Consider the following 13,030-nt stretch of genomic DNA (forward strand, 5'->3'; position numbering starts at 1 on the left):
ACATCTTCCTTCGCCCCAGCAACTGAAGGATTGAACCTCTTGGCTCTGCACAATCCTAGCACCAGAAAAACAACTCCCTCAACCAACTGCGTCAACCATCTTGGCCTCTGTGTGGCTCTGCATGAGCCTGTTTCTGCCCTCCTCAGCCTCTACGCTGGCCTCTCTTAGGCCCATACTGATGACGAAGCCCCTCTACGTCAACCCTTCCTCTGTCGCTTCTACAAGGATCAACTATTGTCACTTAGGATAGCTGATAATCCCATAAATTCTTTGCCCATATGATGCCTTCAGCTTTCCTGTGATGTGCAACCACGCTCTGATACCATGTTGAATTTTCTAAGTCTATCCGTTAGAAAAGTAATATGTATTATGCTGGTTTATTTATTCTACTTGTAAATTTTGACCAAGTTATTTAAAACATTTAAATATTGAAATAAACACAATACAGTCGCAAAATCTACAAATCGTGAGCTGAAAGAAAACAAACACACAAGTGACACCATTATTTTTGGACAAATGTCCCCGGAAAAGCCTAATGCGGGAAAACCGGTGCAGCTATTCTGACGGTATATTATTATGCAGTATTTCCTTGAGTACAATTGGTTGCCTAACCGGCTCACACAACAGAGAAAAATACATGGCCACAATACCTCTATATTCAGAAACAGGTATTCAGAAAACCTTTAATTCAAAAGATACAAACCACAGATCTCTTAAATCCAGAATCTTGTCCCTACACGGAGGGGATGTTTGGAGTGAAATCCTTTTACTCGAAAGATTTAGAGTGAGGATTGCAAGAAGAGCTGCAGATCTTAATTTTCTAAAGCAGCTCATCTTGTATCATCATTCTTAAAGTCCTGATGATGGATCCCAGTTGGGATTTGAAACGTTGGCATAAACATACTCATACTGTGGGTTCTCCGGTTATTAATTCAAAAGATACAAACCACAGATCTCTTAAATCCAGAATCTTGTCCCTACACGGAGGGGATGTTTGGAGTGAAATCCTTTTACTCGAAAGATTTAGAGTGAGGATTGCAAGAAGAGCTGCAGATCTTAATTTTCTAAAGCAGCTCATCTTGTATCATCATTCTTAAAGTCCTGATGATGGATCCCAGTTGGGATTTGAAACGTTGGCATAAAAATACTCATACTGTGGGTTCTCCGGTTATTAATTCAAAAGATACAAACCACAGATCTCTTAAATCCAGAATCTTGTCCCTACACGGAGGGGATGTTTGGAGTGAAATCCTTTTACTTGAAAGATTTAGAGTGAGGATTGCAAGAAGAGCTGCAAATCTTAATTTTCTAAAGCAGCTCATATTGTATCATCATTCTTAAAGTCCTGATGATGGATCCCAGTTGGGATTTGAAACGTTGGCATAAAAATACTCATACTGTGGGTTCTCCGGTTATTAATTCAAAAGATACAAACCACAGATCTCTTAAATCCAGAATCTTGTCCCTACACGGAGGGGATGTTTGGAGTGAAATCCTTTTACTCGAAAGATTTAGAGTGAGGATTGCAAGAAGAGCTGCAGATCTTAATTTTCTAAAGTAGCTCATCTTGTATCATCATTCTTAAAGTCCTGATGATGGATCCCAGTTGGGATTTGAAACGTTGGCATAAAAATACTCATACTGTGGGTTCTCCGGTTATTAATTCAAAAGATACAAACCACAGATCTCTTAAATCCAGAATCTTGTCCCTACACGGAGGGGATGTTTGGAGTGAAATCCTTTTACTCGAAAGATTTAGAGTGAGGATTGCAAGAAGAGCTGCAGATCTTAATTTTCTAAAGCAGCTCATCTTGTATCATCATTCTTAAAGTCCTGATGATGGATCCCAGTTGGGATTTGAAACGTTGGCATAAAAATACTCATACTGTGGGTTCTCCGGTTATTAATTCAAAAGACACAAACCATAGATCTCTTAAATCCAGAATCTTGTCCCTACACGGAGGGGATGTTTGGAGTGAAATCCTTTTACTCGAAAGATTTAGAGTGAGGATTGCAAGAAGAGCTGCAGATCTTAATGTTCTAAAGCAGCTCATCTTGTATCATCATTCTTAAAGTCCTGATGATGGATCCCAGTTGGGATTTGAAACGTTGGCATAAAAATACTCATACTGTGGGTTCTCCGGTTATTAATTCAAAAGATACAAACCACAGATCTCTTAAATCCAGAATCTTGTCCCTACACGGAGGGGATGTTTGGAGTGAAATCCTTTTACTCGAAAGATTTAGAGTGAGGATTGCAAGAAGAGCTGCAGATCTTAATTTTCTAAAGCAGCTCATCTTGTATCATCATTCTTAAACTCCTGATGAAGGATCCCAGTTGGGATTTGAAACGTTGGCATAAAAATACTCATACTGTGGGTTCTCCGGTTATTAATTCAAAAGATACAAACCACAGATCTCTTAAATCCAGAATCTTGTCCCTACACGGAGGGGATGTTTGGAGTGAAATCCTTTTACTCGAAAGATTTAGAGTGAGGATTGCAAGAAGAGCTGCAGATCTTAATTTTCTAAAGCAGCTCATCTTGTATCATCATTCTTAAAGTCCTGATGATGGATCCCAGTTGGGATTTGAAACGTTGGCATAAAAATACTCATACTGTGGGTTCTTCGGTTATTAATTCAAAAGATACAAACCACAAATCTCTTAAATCCAAAATCTTGTCCCTACACGGAGGGGATGTTTGGAGTGAAATCCTTTTACTCGAAAGATTTAGAGTGAGGATTGCAAGAAGAGCTGCAGATCTTAATTTTCTAAAGCAGCTCATCTTGTATCATCATTCTTAAAGTCCTGATGATGGATCCCAGTTGGGATTTGAAACGTTGGCATAAAAATACTCATACTGTGGGTTCTCCGGTTATTAATTCAAAAGACACAAACCACAGATCTCTTAAATCCAGAATCTTGTCCCTACACGGAGGGGATGTTTGGAGTGAAATCCTTTTACTCGAAAGATTTAGAGTGAGGATTGCAAGAAGAGCTGCAGATCTTAATGTTCTAAAGCAGCTCATCTTGTATCATCATTCTTAAAGTCCTGATGATGGATCCCAGTTGGGATTTGAAACGTTGGCATAAAAATACTCATACTGTGGGTTCTCCGGTTATTAATTCAAAAGATACAAACCACAGATCTCTTAAATCCAGAATCTTGTCCCTACACGGAGGGGATGTTTGGAGTGAAATCCTTTTACTCGAAAGATTTAGAGTGAGGATTGCAAGAAGAGCTGCAGATCTTAATTTTCTAAAGCAGCTCATCTTGTATCATCATTCTTAAAGTCCTGATGATGGATCCCAGTTGGGATTTGAAACGTTGGCATAAAAATACTCATACTGTGGGTTCTCTGGTTATTAATTCAAAAGATACAAACCACAGATCTCTTAAATCCAAAATCTTGTCCCTACACAGAGGGGATGTTTGGAGTGAAATCCTTTTACTCGAAAGATTTAGAGTGAGGATTGCAAGAAGAGATGCAGATCTTAATTTTCTAAAGCAGCTCATCTTGTATCATCATTCTTAAAGTCCTGATGATGGATCCCAGTTGGGATTTGAAACGTTGGCATAAAAATACTCATACTGTGGGTTCTCCAGTTATTAATTCAAAAGATACAAACCACAAATCTCTTAAATCCAGAATCTTGTCCCTACACGGAGGGGATGTTTGGAGTGAAATCCTTTTACTCAAAAGATTTAGAGTGAGGATTGCAAGAAGAGCTGCAGATCTTAATTTTCTAACGTAGCTCATCTTGTATCATCATTCTTAAAGTCCTGATGATGGATCCCAGTTGGGATTTGAAACGTTGGCATAAAAATACTCATACTGTGGGTTCTCCGGTTATTAATTCAAAAGATACAAACCACAGATCTCTTAAATCCAGAATCTTGTCCCTACACGGAGGGGATGTTTGGAGTGAAATCCTTTTACTCGAAAGATTTAGAGTGAGGATTGCAAGAAGAGCTGCAGATCTTAATTTTCTAAAGCAGCTCATCTTGTATCATCATTCTTAAAGTCCTGATGATGGATCCCAGTTGGGATTTGAAACGTTGGCATAAAAATACTCATATTGTGGGTTCTCTGGTTATTAATTCAAAAGATACAAACCACAGATCTCTTAAATCCAGAATCTTGTCCCTACACGGAGGGGATGTTTGGAGTGAAATCAATTTACTCGAAAGATTTAGAGTGAGGATTGCAAGAAGAGCTGCAGATCTTAATTTTCTAAAGCAGCTCATCTTGTATCATCATTCTTAAAGTCCTGATGATGGATCCCAGTTGGGATTTGAAACGTTGGCATAAAAATACTCATACTGTGGGTTCTCCGGTTATTAATTCAAAAGATACAAACCACAGATCTCTTAAATCCACTATCACACGAAACCCTTTCTGGTGACTCTGAAGCTCGGCACTAGCCCTTCTGGCCTCTACGTCAGTCTCCTGCTGCACTGCATCAACCTCAGGATCCTCTATGTCATCCCTCTAAGGAATTCTGCAGCCTCTGGGACCCTCTACGTGACTCCCTCTACCTTTTGCGTGGATGACGCAGTCCCTTTGGGGTCTGCATTGTCTCTGCTGGGCTCTGTCTGGCCTGCTCTAGCTGCTGCTCTCACTTTGTGCTTATGTGTTGGTCTCTTAGCACTATCTCTGACTCTCTATCCAGTACTCACTGCCCCTTCTTTCTAATCATTGATTCCTTTTCTTAGCAACCCCACTCTAGCAAAATGAATGACTGATCACTCTAGTGTATTCTCCAATTGAACCTCAAGCCTCCTCTTATAATTTTCTCGTTGGTCCATCAACGACCGAGATTAAATCTCTGATCAATGGCTAAGATTAGATTTGGCTTGATCCATGACTTTTGGAACCTTCTAACCTAGTTTTCTATTAATACCCATTAATATTTTATTTTTCTGAAGTTTAGACTTAGGAACTCCATTAAAAATATTAATTATTTTAATATTTCCCAAACCGGGTATAATCTGTCCAAATCATTTCTGGGTCTTGGAGATCTCATGTGCTTTAGCCTCTCCACCAATTTTCATGACTATAGAACATCTGATACTACCCCAAATCAACACTATTCCCACAAGAAAATAAGCATAATCAGAGATCCTCATAATATGGACAACATTTCATTAACGCTTGGGGAAATACAAGTAAATTAACCCTTATTTAAAGAAAGCACACTTGCATAGAACACAATTTCATACTAAGGAATGAAACAAGTTTGCATAAGGAAAATAAATCCACTTGTAGAAATAAACACACTAGCAGAAGCAACCCTCACTTGCAGAAATAAAACACACTCGTGCAAGTAAACTAAAACACACCTTTTGCAGAAATAAAACTACTCATCAAAGGAAAGAAATGCTACTATAATCTTCGGTAAATGAACACACCCACACCTCGGATCTGATTCACATGGTTTATGAAGAAATCAAAGATCTATTAGCTACAGAAAAATGAAATACTTCTTGCTAAAACCTTGCATATGAAAATATACACACCTTACGAAAGAGGGAGAACAATTTGGGTTGGTTAGGCCCTAGCCAACCTACTCATTTTCCTGTTACAAGGTATGGAAAATCAACTGCTCAAATAATGCATCACATAAAATATTGGAATAGTGAATGAATAACTGGCATATCTCCTTATATTAAACTCAGTGATTGCAAATATACATCGTTGATTACTGGATCCAACCCAGAAGTATGGCAACACAAAAATTACAGTATGAGCCGAAATTTAACCAGAGTATCAGTACTTAGTTCTACTAGAAACCCTTATTAAATACATATTTCTCAGCTCATGGCCACAACAGAAACCAAAATAAAAGTATAATCGTGGCCTTCAGTTGTTTGGAAAAAAGACTAAATCAAGGGTATTCAATTGAAACCCTGGCCTCCATATCCCGTATTTTCCTCACATGCTCTGAGCCCAACAGAGTTTTCTTGATATTTTGGCGAGGAATGTGCATGGATTGCCAAATTGTAGTGGCCTTTGGTGGTGAACCGTGTTGATGCTGCCAGTTGTTGTGAGTACAAGAACGCAAACGATACAATAATATTCCTACACCAACCCCATCTTACACATCGATTAATACTTTCACTCTATCAAAATACTTTAGGAAATAAAATATGTAAGTTGCAAAGGCAAATAGACTATTTAATATTTTTAATTAATAATTAAGCTCATATAACCCTTAATAACGAAAATCATGAAGGTAGTGCAGGAATAAGTGCAAGGGTTAGAAGAAGTGCAGGAATAAATAGGTTCCAAGGGTAAAACAGAGGGCTTAGGTAGTGTGTTTTGTGTAAAATGGAAGTTAAAAATAGGGAAATTCTGATGACCAACATAAATAAAGCCAAAGTTAAAACCAATGACAAAGAGAAAGGTAAATCACATGAATCCACTGACTTTGTTGTGGCACATTGTAATAATGGAGTAATTGAAGACTTGTTCAATGATTCACTTGCTTCTTGGAAATTTGATTGGTTGCTTGATTCAGGAGAAACTTGCCACATGACTTTTAGAAGAGATTTTTTTGAAGAATTTACTGACAATGTTGATGGAGCAGTATACTTTGTAGATATATCAAAACGCAAGCCATTAGGGCTACGTAAAATCAAGCTCAACTGCCTGACCTTCCAGACTTTCTTCTACATGATGTTTTATATCTCCTAGAGCTGAGGAGAAACTTCTTGTCCTTGTTCCACATCTGCCAACAAGAACACTCCATTCATATGTTTGATGGCAAGGTTGAGGTTAAAAAGGCATCAAATCACTCACTTGTCATGACGGGGATAGAAGAAGAAAAACTTCTGAAGCTACAAGGTACCTCTACTCATGCACAACATTTCTCATACAGTTCTCATTACGATGAAGGTACATTTCCATTAAGTCTTTTGTGGCATGCTAGATTTGGACACTCGAACTCTCACAGCCTTCACTTGTTGAAGAAAAATGGTGTTATTGGTTTGCTTACAATTCCTATGAAACTTAATCAATTTGATGCTTGTATTGTAGGAAAGCATAGAAAACAATGTTTTCATGATTTACATTCCAGATAACATAGAAAACTTGAACTCATTCATTCATATTTATGTGGTCCAATTCATGTTCCTTCTGCAAATGGAATAAATATATGATGACATTTATTGATGACTACACCAGAATGTGTTGGGTTTATTTATTGAAGAACAAATTTGATGCTTTTCAAACACTAAAGAACTTTCATACATGGATTGAAAATGATGCGCAACCTCATATTGGCTTTATTCACACTAATAATGCAAAAGGCTACACTTCAAATGAATATGAAAACTATCTACGTCAACATGGGATCAAACATCAAACAACTGTGCCTTATAATCCCAAACATAACGGAGTAGCTGAAAGAATGAACAAGACAATCTTAACTATTGTAAGTTCCATGATGTTTTTCAAGAATGTAAAATTGATTTTTTGGGTTGATACGGGTCTATGTGTTGTGTATGTAAATAATAGATGTCCATCTAATGCTATTAGAAACAAGACTCCTTATTAAATGTGGTATGGCCACATTCCTTCGGTAAATCATCTCAGGGTCTTTGGTTCCACCTGTTATGCCTTGATACCAAATGAACAAAGAAACAAACGTGGGGTAAGGAGTCGTAAATGTATCTTCTTGGGGTAATCAAATTCCTCTAAAGAATATTGTCTCTTTGATGAATTTAATAAGGTTGTTGTATCTAGAGATGTAATCTTTCTTGAATCTTCCAAAGTTGACAATGTGGTTGAGGGATATCTTGATCACTTGGATAGATTCAGACATGAAAAATCATTTCAAGAATTTGATAATCAGATTCCACATCTTGAAAGGGGGATTACTCTACTAGACCAATCTATGGAATATTCTTCTGAAACAATATCTCCCCCACATGAAGCTCCAACCACTAATGATAATTTGAGTGATGTGATTGAAAAAATTGGGAGACTCAATCTTGATTTAGTCCCAACTCAGTCAACTAAGCAGCCTGGGCCATCTCATAAAGGTCCTCCAAAATGGATGACAAGGACACTTGAAAATGTTCATCCTAATGAGGTTGGAAAGAAAAGAACAAAAAATTCAACCAAGCAAAATGGAGGTGATATAGATGATTCTGATTCACCTTTTGATATGGATGTTTTGTATGATTGTGAACTAAATTTGTCTACAGTTTTTGAACCAACTTCCTTCCAAGAAGCCACTTCTCATTATGAGTGGAAAGAAGCGATGCAAGAGGAGTATGATGCCTTGATAAAGAATGGAACTTGGAAGTTGGTTGATCCTCCATTAGGAACCAAATCAATTGGTTGCAAATGGGTCTATAAGAACAAGTATAAAGTTGATTGCTCACTTGACAAGCACAAATCTAGGCTTGTGGCAAAAGGTTTTGAACAAAAGGAAGGGGTTGATTATGAGGAGACTTTTACCCCCACAGCAAAATGGGCTACCATCCTGACACTCTTCGCCTTGGTAGTTCAAAATGGTTGGAAAGTCCATCAAATGGATGTAAAAACTATTTTCTTGAATGGATATCTGAAAGGAAATGTTTTTATGTTCCATCTAGAAGGATTTGTTGTGAAGGGCCATGGACATAAAGTATGAAAAATTTTGAAATCCTTGAATGGCCTCAAGAAAGCACCGCGAGCCTGGTATGAAAAGTTAACTGAGTGTATTTTGAAACTCAAAGTCAAACATTATGATCTTGATGATGCAACTTTGTTTGTCAAGAAAGTTGGAAAAACAGTTGTAATATTGTGGTATATGTAGATGATCTTTTGATGACATATAACAATGGGAGCTACATTGCATCTGTTGTCGCTTTAAATGGCACCTAGAGCACAAGTGTTTCAGGAGATAGAGAAAGCTTTCTAGAGACAGCCTCTGGGTTGATTGCAGACTAGTGCCTAGGACATCTTAAATAGGGGAGTGTGTGGAAGATTATCTGCAAGGGCATTTTGCAGAAATCCAATTGTCACGTGGTTAAAAGATAACAAAAGGGGCTTAGTTCAATAAGCCTTCATTAAGGTAGACTTAAGCCAACACATGGATCCAAATGCAGGGGGTATATCGGGGCAATCTCAAAGAGAAATGTCTTCTTCTGGTGTCTGAAACACAACAATGAGACAACTTAATACTGAAGTTGTAGTGATGGTGGTGAGGAGGAGAGAAAGGAGGGAAATAGATGCGTAGGGCTGTAAACAAATAGAATCCTGAGAAACCATGTTCTAGAAGAAATGTGGAAGAGGGAGGAGGTGAAATGGTAGAAATAGTGGAGTGCTAATTCATGTTTTTGGCCAGATATAACATGGGTACCATTATCTGACAACAATATGAGTAAATATGGGCTAATACAGATACTGCAGGTTAATAGAATAACACAAATAAATCTGCAATTACTACAAGCATTGTAGTCTATTGAATAACACAAGTAAATATGTAATATAATGCAGATATTGTTTTCTATTTAGCAGCCTAGATAAATCCATGGATTAGAGAGAAACCAACAGCTTCATTACACTATTTCAGAGAAGGGAAAGCACAAATGAAATGAGATTTACAAAGAGGAAACATACTACACATTGATCTTCTTGGAATCACCAGGGAAGTTTCATTAATACTTAGAGGGTCCAAATAACCAGTCCATAACATTCATCACAACACCAGTGAAGTCCCCCATGGATAAGAAAATAGAACCAAAAGTGGCATCTCAAAATTCAAACCCTATGGGTGCGAAATTCCAAAACCTTTCATAAGTGTTTCTCCCCCCTATTTATAAGAAGAGGGGTAGATTGGGTTACAGTTACAAAATATCTCAACCAATGGCCAGTTGTCTAATGGACTAGCTGCCTTGGCCTGTGATAGCTCTTGCTACACAAAAGTATTTATACAGATCTGATTCCTTTCTTGGAAACAAACAAAAATTGCAAAATAATGAAAAGAAAGAGGAAGACAGAAATATCATGGAGGAAGTGACCCCTGTTGTTCGAAAGGCCTCTAGTCAAGCCACATCTTAGCTATGATGTGCTTCTCCTACTGCTTGGTTAGTTCCTGTCACTTCCACCTTAACTTCCTGAGTAGCTCATTCTCAAGAGTATTGAGTGGGTCGACTGTAAGTGTCTGTCACAGACTAGAAATGGAGCATGTCCCAGTAGCCCTTTGTTGTGTATTAGAGTGGATCCCTCTAAAAAGCAATTAAGTCTTCCCGAGCCCCCTATATCGGTTTACCGTTGTGCCATACTTCATTTAATGCTTCAAATACTAACCCATCCGCCTTCAAGTCCTTATACCATACTATTGGGGCTTTATGGTGGTGGGACTTTTACTCTTAAAGGCATTGCAGAATGGTGGGTTTTGATGCTCCTTGGCCCCCTTTGGTATAATTCCTTCTTGCATTTCTTCATTACGTGACTGCGGGTTGTGACCTGGGGCCCATCCTTAAGGCGCTAGAGCCTGTACACTCCTATCTGGGGGATTTTTCCTTTGTTACTTGGAATAATGCATACCAGTGGCTTATCATGCTCCGCCATTGATGTCTCCCTTGACCGTTGCGAACGCGGATCTGCAGGGTTGGTCACACCAAAGGTATCACAATCGCAATATGGGAGAGGAAGTGTGAGGATGAGTGGTTTTCAGAGGGAGGAATGAGTGGTAAGTGGTAAGTGAGGGGGGCATGAAAAATTATATGAGAGGGACATGTAGCAGTGGAGCTCGGCGGGGAAACCGCATTTTTGGACCCCCCTGCACTGATAAAGGGAAACATCATGGGGGGTTCGAAAAGGCCTACAAGTTGTCAATCTATTCGGAGCCAATCTGGGTCATCCAGAGATGGGGAGTGCTTAATTAATATGTTTTATTTGAAAAGGGACTCGACAGTCTTTTATATTCTATTTTATAAAATATCGCGTCCGGGAGAGTTCCCGCATATTGCAATCGCAAGCCGAGAGGGACATTGGCGGACGAGGAACCTTTGCTTTGTGCGATCACCAATTGATAATATGCAGTATTGATGATATCATCAATGCCATTTGGCACTTCCTGACTGGTGACACATGTCACCTAGATATGCCCCCATAGGACCCCTAAAAATTTCGAATATGTGGGACATGTGTCCTTCATACTGACACATCATCTCCATACTACCATGTCATCACCATATTGCCACATAATCACCATATTTCCATGCCACACTGACATCACCTGCCATGTGGTTTCATAAGGACCAATGATATCCTGCCATGTGCCCCCCTGGATGAGAGGGAAAAGGCCTGCCCACCTCTTGTTTTTTTGTTGATTTCCTTTGTTAAATGTTTTCGACCTTCCCCAGCAATTTAATACTATATCAAATAATTTCCACTTCACAATATTTTTAACCCTAGTCCTATCCAGAATCACTGATCGTCGATATTGTAAGAAGTCCAATATGCGAGACCAATGATATTCCGCCACATGGCCCCCTAGAGGAGAGAGAAAAGAGCCCATCTGCCCTTGGTTTTTCATTGAATTTCTTTGTTAAATGAAATCGGCCCCTCCCAATGCTTTAACACTAAAGGCCCAAATTACCGGCAATTTTCATGATATCGACATTCAATGGCGGTCTGAACCTGTGTGTGTGTGCTCCCCTTTATCGACACTCTACATCATGAACCACTGATACGCTATGTGCCATGGGCCTTCGACTGTCGATTGCGATTTGCACTGCCTTGGACCCACCAATAGCCGATCTACGATATGGACGATCGGATAATCATAGATTTCTGTGTCCTCCCCCTTCTCCCCCACTGTTGTTGCTAGGAAACTGTGATTTGTGATTGTGATGAGCCTCCCTTGGTCTTTCTCTTTGTTTTCTAACTTTCAAAGAGAAACTTCAATCTACTCTAACTTCTGATCCAAGAGTCCATTTTTAGACTTCCATACACCGTTGGAAAGCTTATCACGAGAACTATGCAATGGAGAGGGTGTAATTAATATTTGAGAGCTTCTGTGGCTTTGGGAAATGGATTCAAACTTCATTTCTCTTTTGCACTCTTTTCACAATTGCAAGCATATTTATCAGTGAGTGACAACATTGGCGTCGTTGTCAAGGAATGGATTAGAATATTTTTCCCTGTGTACAATAAATTTTTACACTCCCTCTTTTAGGTGAGAAATAGGCCTTCATTAAGGTATACTTAAGCCAACACATGGATCCAAATGCGGTGGGTATATCGAGGAAATCTCAAAGAGAAATGTCTTCTTCTTGTGTTTGAAACACAACAATGAGACAACTTAATACTGAAGTTGTAGTGATGGTGGAGAGGAGGAGAGGAAGGAGGGAAATAGATGTGTATGGCTGTAAAAAAATAGAATCCTGAGCAACCATGTTCTAGCATAAATATGGAAGAGGGAGGAGGTGAAATGGTAGAAATAGCAGAGTTCTAATTAAGGTTTTAGGCCAGATATAACATGGGTACCATTATCTGCCAACAATATGAGTAAATATCGACTAATACAAGTACTGTTGTTAATCAAATACAACAAATAAATTTGCAAATACTAAAGGTATTGTAGTCTATTGAATAACACAAGTAAATATGTAATATAACGCAGGTATTGTTTTCTATTTAGCAACCTAGATAAATCCACGAATCAAAGAGAAAACAACAGCTTCATTACACTATTTCAGAGAAGGGAAAGCACAAATGAAATGAGATTTAAAAAGATGAAACATACTACACATTGATCTTCTTGGAATCACCAGTGAAGTTCCCCATAAATAAGAAAATAGAATCAAAAGTGGCATCTCAAAATTCAGACCCTACGAGTGCAAAATTTTGGAACCTTTCATAAGTGTTTCTCCCCGCTATTTATAAAAAGAGGTGGAGATTGGGTTACAATTAGAAAATATCTCAACCAATGGCCAGTTGTCTGACGGACTAGCTGCCTCGGCCTGTCATAGCTCCTGCTACCCAAAAATATTTATAAGGATCTAATTCCTTTCTTAGAAACAAA

Source organism: Pinus tabuliformis, chromosome 3_1 (assembly GCF_031772625.1).
Source record: "Pinus tabuliformis cultivar Carrire ecotype Pingquan chromosome 3_1, CPIR1, whole genome shotgun sequence".
In the NCBI taxonomy this organism is placed as follows: domain Eukaryota; kingdom Viridiplantae; phylum Streptophyta; class Pinopsida; order Pinales; family Pinaceae; genus Pinus; species Pinus tabuliformis.